At 39.5% G+C, this 12,255-nt stretch overlaps 1 protein-coding gene across 15 annotated transcripts in view; it reads left to right on the top strand.

The window, feature by feature from the left end:
* ZNF438 (zinc finger protein 438) overlaps nucleotides 1-12,255 on the top strand; it is a 59,768-nt gene that overhangs the window by 24,283 nt on the left and 23,230 nt on the right. For 2 of the 15 annotated variants that reach the window (XM_087777917.1, XM_087777899.1), the window contains one exon: nucleotides 10,361-10,430. The exons of the other annotated variants lie outside the window; for them this stretch is intronic. The gene's annotated coding sequence lies outside the window, so the exon portion shown is untranslated. The remainder of the gene's footprint in view (nucleotides 1-10,360; nucleotides 10,431-12,255) is intronic. 15 annotated transcript variants of the gene reach the window in all.

Below are 12,255 nucleotides of genomic sequence, written 5' to 3'. Positions count from 1 at the left end.
TTTGAAGACTTGACATGACTTAAGCAGTGTAGGTGTCCCACAGCATGGTTTTTATGGGAAATTAATGAAAAGGTACTGTGTGTCAAACCACAAAAGCCTAGTTGGTCTAAAAGCTTGGTCATGCTTAATTGTTTTTCTCTTGAAGTACTAATTCAGTTTGGTCTTGCTTAGTTTGAGATTTAACTGAATGAATTAGGAATACAAATATCCTTAGGAACAGAAGGCAAAGCTGGAGGCTCATAGAGAAAGAAGAATGTTCCCAGGGTTAGCATAGTCTGTGCACCACAGCTGGTTGCTGGACAGTGGCCAGGAATAATTTTGACATGTTTATTTCACATTTTTTCTCCATGAACATGTTTTGAGGAAACTTCATTAAGTATGTCTGATCAGTCTTTGAAGCTGTGTGCCTTTAACATTTTGAAAACAACAAACAGGGTGGTGGATACAAAAATGAAAATTATATTGGCAAGGACTATTTGCACAACGAAAACAACGCAAGATAAGTGAGTGAAGGCAGTGAACTAGGACAGGTTAGACTTTGATTTATTCTATTTTGTATGTTTATCTGTGCAAAGGTTTTTGTAATAAGAAGGTATGTTTCATCAGTAACATTGTGCTGACAGACAGTAATAAATCCTGCAAAAAAGTTATCATTTAAGTAAATCATGGAATATGGATATACACTTTGTCTTGCAAATGCTGTCCTGTATACTGCATGGTGAATGGCTTACCAGTTTGAACAGCCGCCACTATTTTATGTTGCTTCTGGATGCTAATCAATCAAGCAATGTCACCAAATCTAGATAAGCCTGTGGAATATTTTTGTCTATCTAAATTTTAGGATTTGGTATTAAGTTGACTAGAAAATATACTCTGTTATATTCTGACTGTTCTCAAAATAAATGATATATCAGTCACTTTGGGCCAGCAATTGCTTTGTCAGTTGGGTCAGACCTCTGGGACCTCCCAACCAGGCAATTGGGGCATTCCATGCAGGAGAATCCATCGAAGGGGTGACAGTCCTTTCCCAGAAAATGAGAGGAATGTGACTGAGCAAAGAATGTGGGCGAACAGCTGAACTTCTCGGCTGGGGTCTGTATGAAATAGTTTGGGCACAGCAGGAGCAGAGAACAGGGAATGCTGCATCCTCTGCATGTGCTCAGCACACAGCTGGATGATTGCTTCTCTTGCTGCAGTTTTCACAAGGGTTCTACATCTGTAGTCCGCTTCTTCAGCTGTGAAAGTTGAACTGCCCTAAGTTTTGCAAAATAATTTTGACTACGTTGGTTGTGTGTTGGGAATTCTTTTTATCTACAAGTATGAAATTTATGCAATATTCTTTAACACTTAAGGTACTTACTGTCACAGAACTTATATACAATGCGACCTTTTAATTTTTGCACTAAACTTGGGACTCTGAGTTTTATGGGGGTATTTCAGTGGGATTATGTTCTAATTTGTAAACTTTAATATTTGATGATTCTTCCAATGTAGAACAGTTTATTATATGCTTAGGAGGCTGTAAAGGTGGAAGTCATATAGGATTTAAGTCGGTTATGCCAGTCATTAGATTTTTATGGGTTTTTTAAGTGTGATTTTTTAAGTACATATCCCTTTCTGGTGAGTAGGATCATGTTTGGGAAACATAGGATATAATTCCTAGTTGGGCAATGTTTTTAATGTTCAGCATCATTAAGAAAATCCAACTATTATTTACATCACTGATTTTAAAAGTATATATAGTCTTATATATTAGTGTACTGGGCACTCAGCTCTCCAGAAAAAAGGTCCTTAGCTCTGAAGTACAGTCTAGGTTAGCAATGTTAGGATTTGGGGGTAGAATCAGTGTAGCACAAAACCAATCAAACCAGTTCTTAGTACACCATCTGATTAGTTATCTGGTATATTTTTCAGTACAGGGCAATCTGCAAGGACCAGCTGTGCCTCACAACAGTTACACATTCTCAAATGAATTCTTCTTCTGTAGATTTGGAGGTTATTTTTGAGTTCAGCTGAAGAAAATAGGCCTTTTCCTTCAACGTAAGAAACTAAATATTTCAGTGTATAATTCTCAGTAAGAGCTTTTTTGGTTGAGAGAAATTAGGCCTTAGAATCTAGTATGCCTTGATTGGTCTTAGGCATTGGGCAGTGTTACTTCTTAATTTTTTAGCACTAATACCCTTTTTCTCTTCTTTGTTTCTCTAACTTCTGCCTTAGAAATGTGTGTGTTACAGGTGAGCCCTTTTGGGGGGGACTTTCTCTTAAAAATCATTAGTTGGTAGGCAATTTGAATTTTAACATCCTGGAAATCCATACCATCTTGGCCTAGCTCATTTATTGCTTGATCAGGCACAGTCCTAGGTTTGTCTTCTCACTCTGTCCTCTACGCCATGTAATAGTTTTGGGGTTTTCTTCCTTCCAGTTCTTGAATGCTTGTTTTGCTTGGGTCTGTGAATAAGACACATTGAAATTACTTTTTAAAATGCACTGTATTTTTTGTGTCGGGAATATTGCTGCACAAACATTCTAAATGTCAGAATGTAGCTTTCTGACTGAAAGCTGTCTGACTTTCTAGGAAACTTCATAATGGAAATTCTTACAGAAACAACTGTAGATGATGCGCACTTTACTTATTTAGTACCATGGCAAAATAGAATCATAGAATCATTATCATAGAATCATAGAATACCAGGTTGGAAGGGACCTCGAGGATCATCTGGTCCAACCTTTCTAGCACAATCTGGACGAGATGGCCCAGCACCATGTCCAGCTGAGTCTTCAACGTGCTCAGCGTAGCGGAGTCAGCCACTTCCCTGGGGAGATTGTTCCAATGACTGACTGTTCTCATTGTGAAAAATTTTCCTCTCGTGTCCAATGGGAATCTCCCTGGGAGTAACTTGTACCCGTTACCCCTTGTCCTCACCATGTGACTCCTTGTAAAAAGGGAGTCTCCATCTTCTTTGTAGCTCCCCTTTAAGTACTGGCACATGGGGATGAGATGACCTCTAAGCCTCCTTTTCTGAAGGCTGAACAAGCCCAGCTCTCTCAGCCTATCCTCATACGGCAGGCTTCCCAGACCCTTGATCATCTTGGTGGCCCTTCTCTGGACCCCCTCCATCCTGTCCACATCTTTTTTGTATAGCAGAGACCAGAACTGTACACAGTATTCCAGGTGTGGCCTGACAAGTGCTGAGTAGAGTGGGATAATGACTTCTTTATCTCTGCCGGTGATGCCCTTTTTGATGCAACCCAGCATCCTGTTGGCCTTCTTGGCCGCAGCAGCGCACTGTTCGCTCATGTTCAGCTTCCTGTCCACCAGGACCCCCAGGTCCCTTTCCACGGAGCTGCTCTCCAGCCAGGTGGATCCCAGTCTGAGCTGCACTCCTGGATTATGTTTTCCCAGGTGCAAGACCTTACACTTGCCTTTGTTAAACTTCATAAGATTCTTGTTAGCCCACTCTACCAGCCTATCCAGATCTTCCTACAGGGTGGCTCTCCCTTCCAGAGTGTCTACTTCCCCACTCAGTTTGGTGTCATCTGCAAACTTCATCAGGCTACACTTGATCCCGTTATCCAGATAGTTTATGAAGATATTGAATAGCGTTGGGCCCAATATCGATCCCTGGGGGACCCCACTTGTGACGGGTTGCCAGTTTGAAAAAGAGCCATTTACCACCACCCTTTGGGTGCGGCCCGTCAGCCAGTTCCTCACTCACTGCACAGACCACTTGTCCAGGCCATAACGCATCAGTTTCTCCAGGAGGAGGCTGTGGGGAACCGTATTGAAGGCCTTGGAGAAGTCCCAAGTAGACAACGTCGACTGCTCGCCCCATGTCAACCAAGCAGGTCACCTTATCATAGAAGGCCACGAGATCTGTCAGGCATGATCTGCCTTTTGTGAAGCTGTGTTGGCTTTTCCCAATCACATGCTTCATTTGACTCGTGATGGCCCCCAGGAGGATCTGTTCCATAACTTTCCTGGGGATTGAAGTAAGACTGATGAGCCTATAATTACCCAGATCCTCCCTTGAGCCCTTCTTGTAGGCAGGGGTAACATTTGCCTTCCTCCAGTTCTCTGGAACATCCCCCGATCTCCATGACTTCTTGAAGATTATAGAGAGTGGCCCCGCCATGACATCAGCCAGCTCTCTCAACACCCTCGGGTGGATGGCATCAGGGCCCACTGATATGTAGGGGTCGAGCTCCTGTAATAATTCACATACTGACTCCTTCTTTGCTGATGGTGGGTCTATGTTTGGATTCTCCTGGATTTTTGTTCCCAACACCTGGGATCCAACAGTGTTGGTAAAGACAGAGGTGAAGAAGGTGTTGAGAACCTCTGCCTTTTCAGCATTGTTGGTGACTGATTCACCTCTACTGTTTACCAGTGGGCCTATGTTTTCCTTCTGTTTTACTTGCAACTTACATACCGGAAGAACCCTTCCTTGTTATTTTTGATGTCTCTGGCCAGTTCCAATTCAAGTTGAGCTTTTGCCGTTCTAACTGCATCTCTGCACACTCTGGCAATGCCCTTGTAGTTCTCAGTGGACAATCTTCCACTTCTCCATCTCTGGTACGCATCTCTCTTGGTTTTAAGCAGACCCAGGAGCTTGTGGTTGAGCCAAGGAGGCCTCTTGCTGCGCTTACTTCCTGTTCTTTTATAGGGGATAAACTGGTTTTGTACTTCCAAGAGAGCATTCTTGAAGAACTCCAAGCACTCACTGGCTCCTTTATCCTCCATGGAAGCTTCCCACGGAATCCCTCCCAACTGAGCTCTGAGCGAGCTGAAGTTTGCTCTTCTAAAATCTTGATCCCTTGTCTTGGTGATAACCTTCAGCATGCTCAGCCGGATCCCAAACTCCACAATATTGTGGTCACTGCAGCCAAGGTTATTACTGTCTGAGATATTACAAAGCGGGTTTTCTTGGTTTGTGAATAGCAGGTCCAGTAGTGCCTCCTTCCTGGTTGGCACATCTAACATTTTTAAGAGGAAACAGTCCTCTCCGCATTCCAGGAACTTGATGGATGACATGTGAGTGCTGTATTGTTCTTCCAGCAAATGTCTGGGTAGTTGAAGTCACCCATGAGAACCAGGTTCTGTTGACCAGAAGCTTGCCTTGGTGTCCCAAATATTGCTTCATCAGCTTTATTGTCATGGTTTGGGGATGCAGTAGCAGATGCCCACTGTAAGGTCCTGCTTGGAGACGACCCCTCTGATTTTAATCCAGAGGCATTCAACAGAGCACTCACAATCACCGTAGTTGACTTCGATACATTCGAGGTTTTCCTTAACATAGAGTGCGACTCCTCCACCTCTTTTTCCCTGCCTGTCTTTGCGAAACAGCCTATAACCATCCATCGCGATTCCCCAGTCATGTGAGTTGTCCCACCATGTCTCAGTTACTCCTGTGATATCATAACCTTCTGACTGGGCATGGAGGTTAAGGTTGGAAAGGACCTCTGAGATCATTGAGTCCAACCGTTAACCTGACTGCCTGGTCCACCTCTAAACCATGTGCCTAAGCACCACATCCACACGTTTTTTTGAATACTTCCAGGGACTATGATTGCAAGTTTAGTACTAGGCTCAAGTTTGCACCTGTAAAGTCAGAAATAATTCCATAATGTGAGTCAGAATTGCAAAGGCAATTCACTTTGCAAAGTTTGCAGTGTTTTTTTGCTTTTTGTCAGCTGTTGGTTACCTTTATTCTAAGTAGAACATTAACAACATGCCCAGACTTCATTAAAATAATAAAAACCCTGTACAAAATCCTTCCCGAATGACACAATAAGTTTTATCTTATCTTCATCCTCTGAAAGATTCAGGTTAGTGTTGAAATAACCCAAAATACCATAGTCAAAATGGAAGAAGTGATTAGGGATTGATTGTTTCTTGTTTAGTCTTCACAGAATCATAGCTGGCCCTTAAATTATGTAAAGACCTTAGTGCCATGTTTCAAACTTAAGTGAGTCAGATTGTGCAGGTGAACGTGTAGTACTCTTGTTTTAATCCTGAAATTATTAATGGAATTTTTAGGTCTGTGTTATCTGAGACATTCAAGTACATTTTGACTCTGTGTGAGTAAGTTCTGAGGTATCAAATATCTCTAAAATACGTTAGGACTCCCAAATTAAGAAAACAGAATCCTTGCTCTCCTTTCAGCATTGCAGTCCTGGCTGGTTATTTCTATAGCCTAAATTGATAATTAACAGAATCTTAAAACTTCATTTTCACCGGAAAATTGTTGTTACGCTACCAGTAATAACTTATTTTGTCAAATGTCAAAGTTGAGGAAGATGGAAAAAGCAAGTAATATACAAGTAAAGTTTTTTTGGTCTTTCCTTTAGTCATTTGTAATTACTTTGGTTGGTACCGTTGTCGTACGTTAACCTCATTCTACTCTTAGAAATAACCTGTTAATCTGTAGCGTAAGAGCAAGTAAATAAAAAGTATATATGGCAGTTTATTATGAAATATCTTTGTTCTCTGCCACTCAGTCAAATTCTCTTTAATCGTTTAGCATAGCATGAAATATGGGAAGGTTTTTTTGAGTACCTTTTTAGCTAATTCTGAAGTGTGGCCAAGACCATTGCAGCAGGAATTGCTGGAACAATCTGTCCTATGTACATAGACTCAATGTTATCGTGATTTTAAGGCTATCCTTTGTTGTCAAATGGTAAATATAATTTGATTTCTGAAAGGCATTTGTTGAGGTTGGAGGTTTTCAAGACCCATCTAGACAAAGCCCTAAGCCCAGTGTTGACCCTGCTTTAAGCAGGGGAGTTGGACAGGATGACCTAGCACGGTCCCTGCCAACCTGAATGATTATGTGAGTACCTGTGTACACAATTGCAGATGTTTGTCTAAAGCTATACAAGTTCTATTATAACTGCAATGAAATTGCTGTTTAATATTTGTGATATCGTTTATCTGAAGAGAAAGTTAGGTACATAGTGAAAGATGAATTATGTATTCTGTCCTTATTAGACCAAAACAGTCATTAATTATGAACAACAGCGAAGTTAAAAAGTCTCACAATTTAATCAGGCATTGCAAACTGAAAACCATAATGGTGTATGGCAATTCCACTATGTATGATGTTACATATTGACCCGGACAAGCTTGATAAGTGGGCTCATGTGAACCTCATGAGGTTCAACAAGGCCAAGTGCAGGGTCCTGCACATCGGTCGGAGTAACCCCTGATATCAATACGGGCTGCGGGATGAAGAGATTGAGAGCAGCCTTGCTGAGAAGGGTTTGGGGGTACTGGTGGATGAAAAGCTGGACATGAGCAGGCAATGTGCGCTCGCAGCCCAGAAAGCCAACTGTATCCTGGGCTGCATCAAAAGCGGCACGGCCAGCAGGTCGAGGGAGGTGATTCTGCCCCTCTACTCTGCTCTGCTGAGACCCCACCTGCAGCACTGCGTCCAGCTCTGGGGTCCTCAGCACAGGAAGGACAGGACCTATGGGAGCAGGTCCAGAGGAGGGCCACAAAAATGGTCAGAGGGATGGAACACCTCTGCTATGAGGAAAGGCTGAGAGAGTTGGGGTTGTTGAAGCTGGAGAAGAGAAGGCTCCAGGGAGACCTTATTGCAGCTTTCCATACTTAAAGGGGGCTTATAAGAAAGATGGGGACAGACTTTTTAGCAGGGCCTGTTGCGATAGGGCAAGGGGTAATGGTTTTAAACCAAAAGAGGGAACATTTAGACTAGATAGAAGGAAGAAGTTTTTTACGATGAGGTTGGTGAAATACTGGAACAGGTTTCCCAGAGAGGTGGTAGATGCCCCATCCTTGGCAACATTCAAGGTCAGGTTGGATGGGGCTCTGAGCAACCTGATCTAGTTGAGGATGTCCCTGCTCATTGCAGGAACGTTGGACCAGATGGCCTTAAAGGTCCCCCAACCCAAACTATGGTATGATTCTATGATATTGTGAACAGAATTGTAAGATACATAGATTCTGTCTTATGAAACTGCCTTATTGAGAATCCTGGCAAAACCTCTTAGCAGTTTGGACCCAAACAATAAATTAGTGCTTAGTTTAGGACTAGGATAACGGGGGGGAGAACAGGAGTAGAAGGAATTGCACTGTTTGAATTTTTAAGGAAATTCTAGAGTAGTCATTGCCAAGTAAGAGTGCTAGATGTTTCTGGGTTTTGATTTTTTTTTAAAAATCTTAAATTAATTTCAATTTAAATTGTAAGAACTACTGACAGCATAGATTTCATGTAGTATCTTATAAAAATGAGTATTCTGTGTTTTCCAAAACTATTGTTTCTAGCTGCCCTCAAAATCAAGAACAAAATGTAAAAACTTGTACTGATTCATCATTTCACAGTTACTTTCACAACAGTAAGATCCAAGACTATTTTAAAATCAGAAGCTTTGACCTTTTAATACAGAATAATGGCAAAGGTGTGTAATACAGATGTGGAACTTATACAGGACTCCAGTTTGCGACATTAAAAGCAGTACTACCGAGAAGGTATGCACTAAGGAAAACATAAAATGATAAGCTGTCATTTTAAATTAGAAATTTGGAAGGGAAGGTGTTATTTTTTGGCATTCTAAATATTGTCTAATATTGGGCATAATAGCGGCTGTGCTGCTCCTTGCTTTTCTTTTTTAGTTTTTCATAATGGAGTTGTTTTCTCAAATGGAAAGTAGTTGGGTTTATTAACTACAATTTATTTCATACACATACATTTCATAAAACAAAGAATCAATATTGCTCCTTCTTCAGCCTTCTCTTCTCCCAGGCGTCCTTTTGAGAAACTTATCTTTTATCAATATTTTCTCAGGTCCTTGAATTTGCTTTCTTGGAGATAGTTATAGTTGTACAATTAGAATTACTGAGACTGTATCTGGACTGTCTGCAATAGTAGAAAATGTGTGGAGCATCCTCATTTCTTGCAGTGTATGTGCTAGTCTTTATTCGTGCAATTGAAAAACCTTAGAAGTTGGTTTCAAAAGATTTATCTTCTCAAGAAAAGCAATCACTCTTCATTTGCTTTTTATTTTAAGCCAAACACTGAAGTTGCCCTATGTTGTTTCATAAATAAGCTTTTATTATCAGCAACATGTTATTGAAAGTAGCATAGAGCCTGTCGTGTAGGCACAGTTCCACTCTGACAGATGGGCATAGTGTAGGCATGCCAGCCAACCATTCTACACATCACCTAACAGAGTATGAAGGGAAGAATTTTTGTCCAGGATTGCCACTGTGGCATTCAGTGCGTGTAAGGCTTAAAGTTCAGGAAATGCGCTTGGAGTGGTCCATCTCATAGGATGACCAAAAATTTAAAAATAGCCTGGGTTTTAGGTTCTGCTGGGTTTGTACTGGGAAAAGTGACCAGTTGCAATAAGGCTTCTGTTTCTTTTTGGCCATCTGCTAAAGTCATCTAATGGGCTCAGCCAAAAGAATTCTGCCATGGACACACATTTCTCCTGATTAATTACCTAAGTGTGGAAGCAGAAGCAGTGTGTAATTTCTCTTGTAAGAAAGCTGTTGTTTGTGACTGTGTGCATATCTCTTTGGATATAGAATAGGAGGATGAGGATCTACAGATGTAGGATGAAATCCTAGTGTGAAAATACAACTTAAAATAGAAAATTTTGAGTAAGAGTAAATCAGCCTTCTGCGACTGAAGATTTGGATAGTGAAATGCAGAATATTTTTGCAGGCTTTCAGAAATGCAAATCAGCTATTGTTTGATTATTGGGGTTTGGAGTTTTGGAGGTTTTTTTATTTTTTAAACAAATTGGCTTAATGTGCTTGTGCTTGATTTTATAAAGTAGCCAAGCACTGCAGGCGTTTGGCAAATATACTTCCTTGAACAAATGTTTTTTTGTGTTACACTAGTCAATCTTTGTCTGTCATTTTTACCTTCGTTAGTGTTTTTGCATAGCTTCAATGTTTTAATCTTTTATTTCAAGTCTAACTCGGCCTTTAAATACCAACGGATTTTGCTAACTTTCCTGGAAGTTATGCTGATACAATTCATTCATGCTTTTTGGGGAACTTGGTTTCAGTTGAAAAATTTCTAAATTTTGGAAATAATGGTTGCATGGCACTGTCATTTATAAGATGGCACAGTATGTGAAAGAACAGGTGTGAAAAATAGAGTGAATAAAATTGCTTTTGAAATATAAATGGACATTTCATGGGCTTCTGTTAGGAGAATGTCTTTTCTAAACTGCACTATATTTAATTTTTTTTCAGCTGAATGTTTTCCTTCTGAAATGAAATTACATAATAATGTTTAACTAACACTTCTTTACATGCCTAGTTTTAAATTAAAATTAATAATTAAGCTTAATATGAAATTATAAGATTTGATTTAATGCTTTCTTCCAGTACCTGAACTAGTGTTCACTGCATTAGAAGGTGCTGTCGTCATTGAGAAGCTTTGTTCTTTTAACAAAAGGTACCAAAAATAAATTCAGTTGGGGTCATAGTGGTTTAGTTTAATACTGTTATGATAATAAGTACTATAATTACTTTCAGATGGTTCTCTCTCCCCAGAGGATGAGATTTTTAGTTTTGATGCCTGCTTAAAGCATTAGAATGACAGTAAAATTAATGTCATAACCTTTACAACCTATTTATCGTTTTCTGTGTAGTATCCTAAAGGATTTTGTATAACATCTAAAATAAACGTCTCAGTATGGACAAGCATCAAATTAGGTTAATTGGGTTCACCTGATATTCAGATTCAGTCTGTCTATCAGGACACCAATTTCATATAAAAGACCTGTGGGTATCTTTATGTGAAAATTGCTTTTAAATTGTTACATGTATATGCTCTGCTTCCTTTGGTTGTTAAAGACCAATTTACAGTGTAGTTTCTTTCCAGTTTATTTGATATTTTTGCTTCTTTTGGCTGAGAATTCATTTGTCCTTTCATTCTGTGGTAACATAAGGAGTAGCGTAGGTATGATAGAGCTTATTTTGTGGCATTAAGATAAATTTTGCTTTTTAATTCTGTCCAACTTCAACTACACTTCACTTCAAATTCTCATAATAGATTTCTTTTCACCTCTGAGCAGTCAGCAGCAGATTTCAAGAGAACTATTTGAGTTCTGGAGTACTGCGATGTGAATTATTTTATTTATTGTCCTATGGTACAGTTACAAACTGAGCAAAACAGATTTTAAGATTATATAGAATTTTGAAAGTTTTATCATTGGGATGGGCTCTCAGGTGGAGAAAAATTGATGATAATGCCAGATAGAAATAATCAATATCATCTTCTGTGTTTGGAAAGAACCGGATTTGGACTCAAATATAACCAAGGACGACTGTAAGCATGTTTGCCTCCTCAGTATTCAATAAAAACAATGGGACATCCTGAATTATTAGTGGTGTCCAACCTAAAATTTGTTCTGGATGTAAAAGTATAAAACAGGTACAAAAATTAGTTAATAATTTTATTTCTAAAGTTGTCTGTTTTTTGAACATCATGGTTTTTGTGGGAAGTAGTCATACCAAGTCAGATTTATAGTCAAAAAAAAAAAAAAAAAAGTGCCGCTGAGGGCAGGCATAGGTAGGTGTATAGATGTTATATCCTTCAACTTCTCTACTGTGCATTGATTCAAAATTTCAGAACTTTTTGATAAGACTGCGGTTTATGTTTAGGACACAGGTCAAATGTATGTAGATACTACGTATCTGTTAAGCATGTTACAGCCTGGCTGAAAGATGTCAGAAACTGTCAATGAGCAAGGAAAATGAATCATTCTACTTGTAGTAAAGTTGTGGTGGGGCTGGTTCCAAGACTAGCACTAGGCAGTGGTCAAAAAGACAGTATCGCTGTTGATAAATTTGAAAATAGTGTAAAATGCAGACAGGACAGTCACACAAAGCTATGTGGTTTGCTTTGTAAACTGTGTTTGTATTCAAAGAAAACATGCTTTAATACAGTCATACATATAACAGCGGATAGAAAAATTTGAAGGGATAAGAAGAAGAATATCGCCCTGACTTCAAAATCTTGAGCTGTTCAGTTTTTCCTAAAAGGAAGGTTACTTGATTAAATATCTGCAAAAATAAAAGGCAGTGAAAGGTTCTTTGGTATAACAACAATAAAAAAATTATTCATGAATGGCTAGAAGATGAGAAGTTAACTTGAGAAATTACACTTTTTTTTTTTAATTGACAGTAGCTGATCAATGTACTAGTCTGTCAAATAAGCACTGGATTTTCTAGATCAAGACCATTATCTCACTGCAGTTAGGGTTAAATTCAAATCG

Source organism: Nipponia nippon, unplaced genomic scaffold (genome assembly GCF_047370975.1).
Source record: "Nipponia nippon isolate SJK-2023a ecotype South Korea unplaced genomic scaffold, ASM4737097v1 scaffold_1, whole genome shotgun sequence".
Classification (NCBI taxonomy): Eukaryota; Metazoa; Chordata; class Aves; order Pelecaniformes; family Threskiornithidae; genus Nipponia; species Nipponia nippon.
Note: the sequence above shows the minus strand (reverse complement) of the source record. Positions and strands in the feature narration are given on the sequence as shown.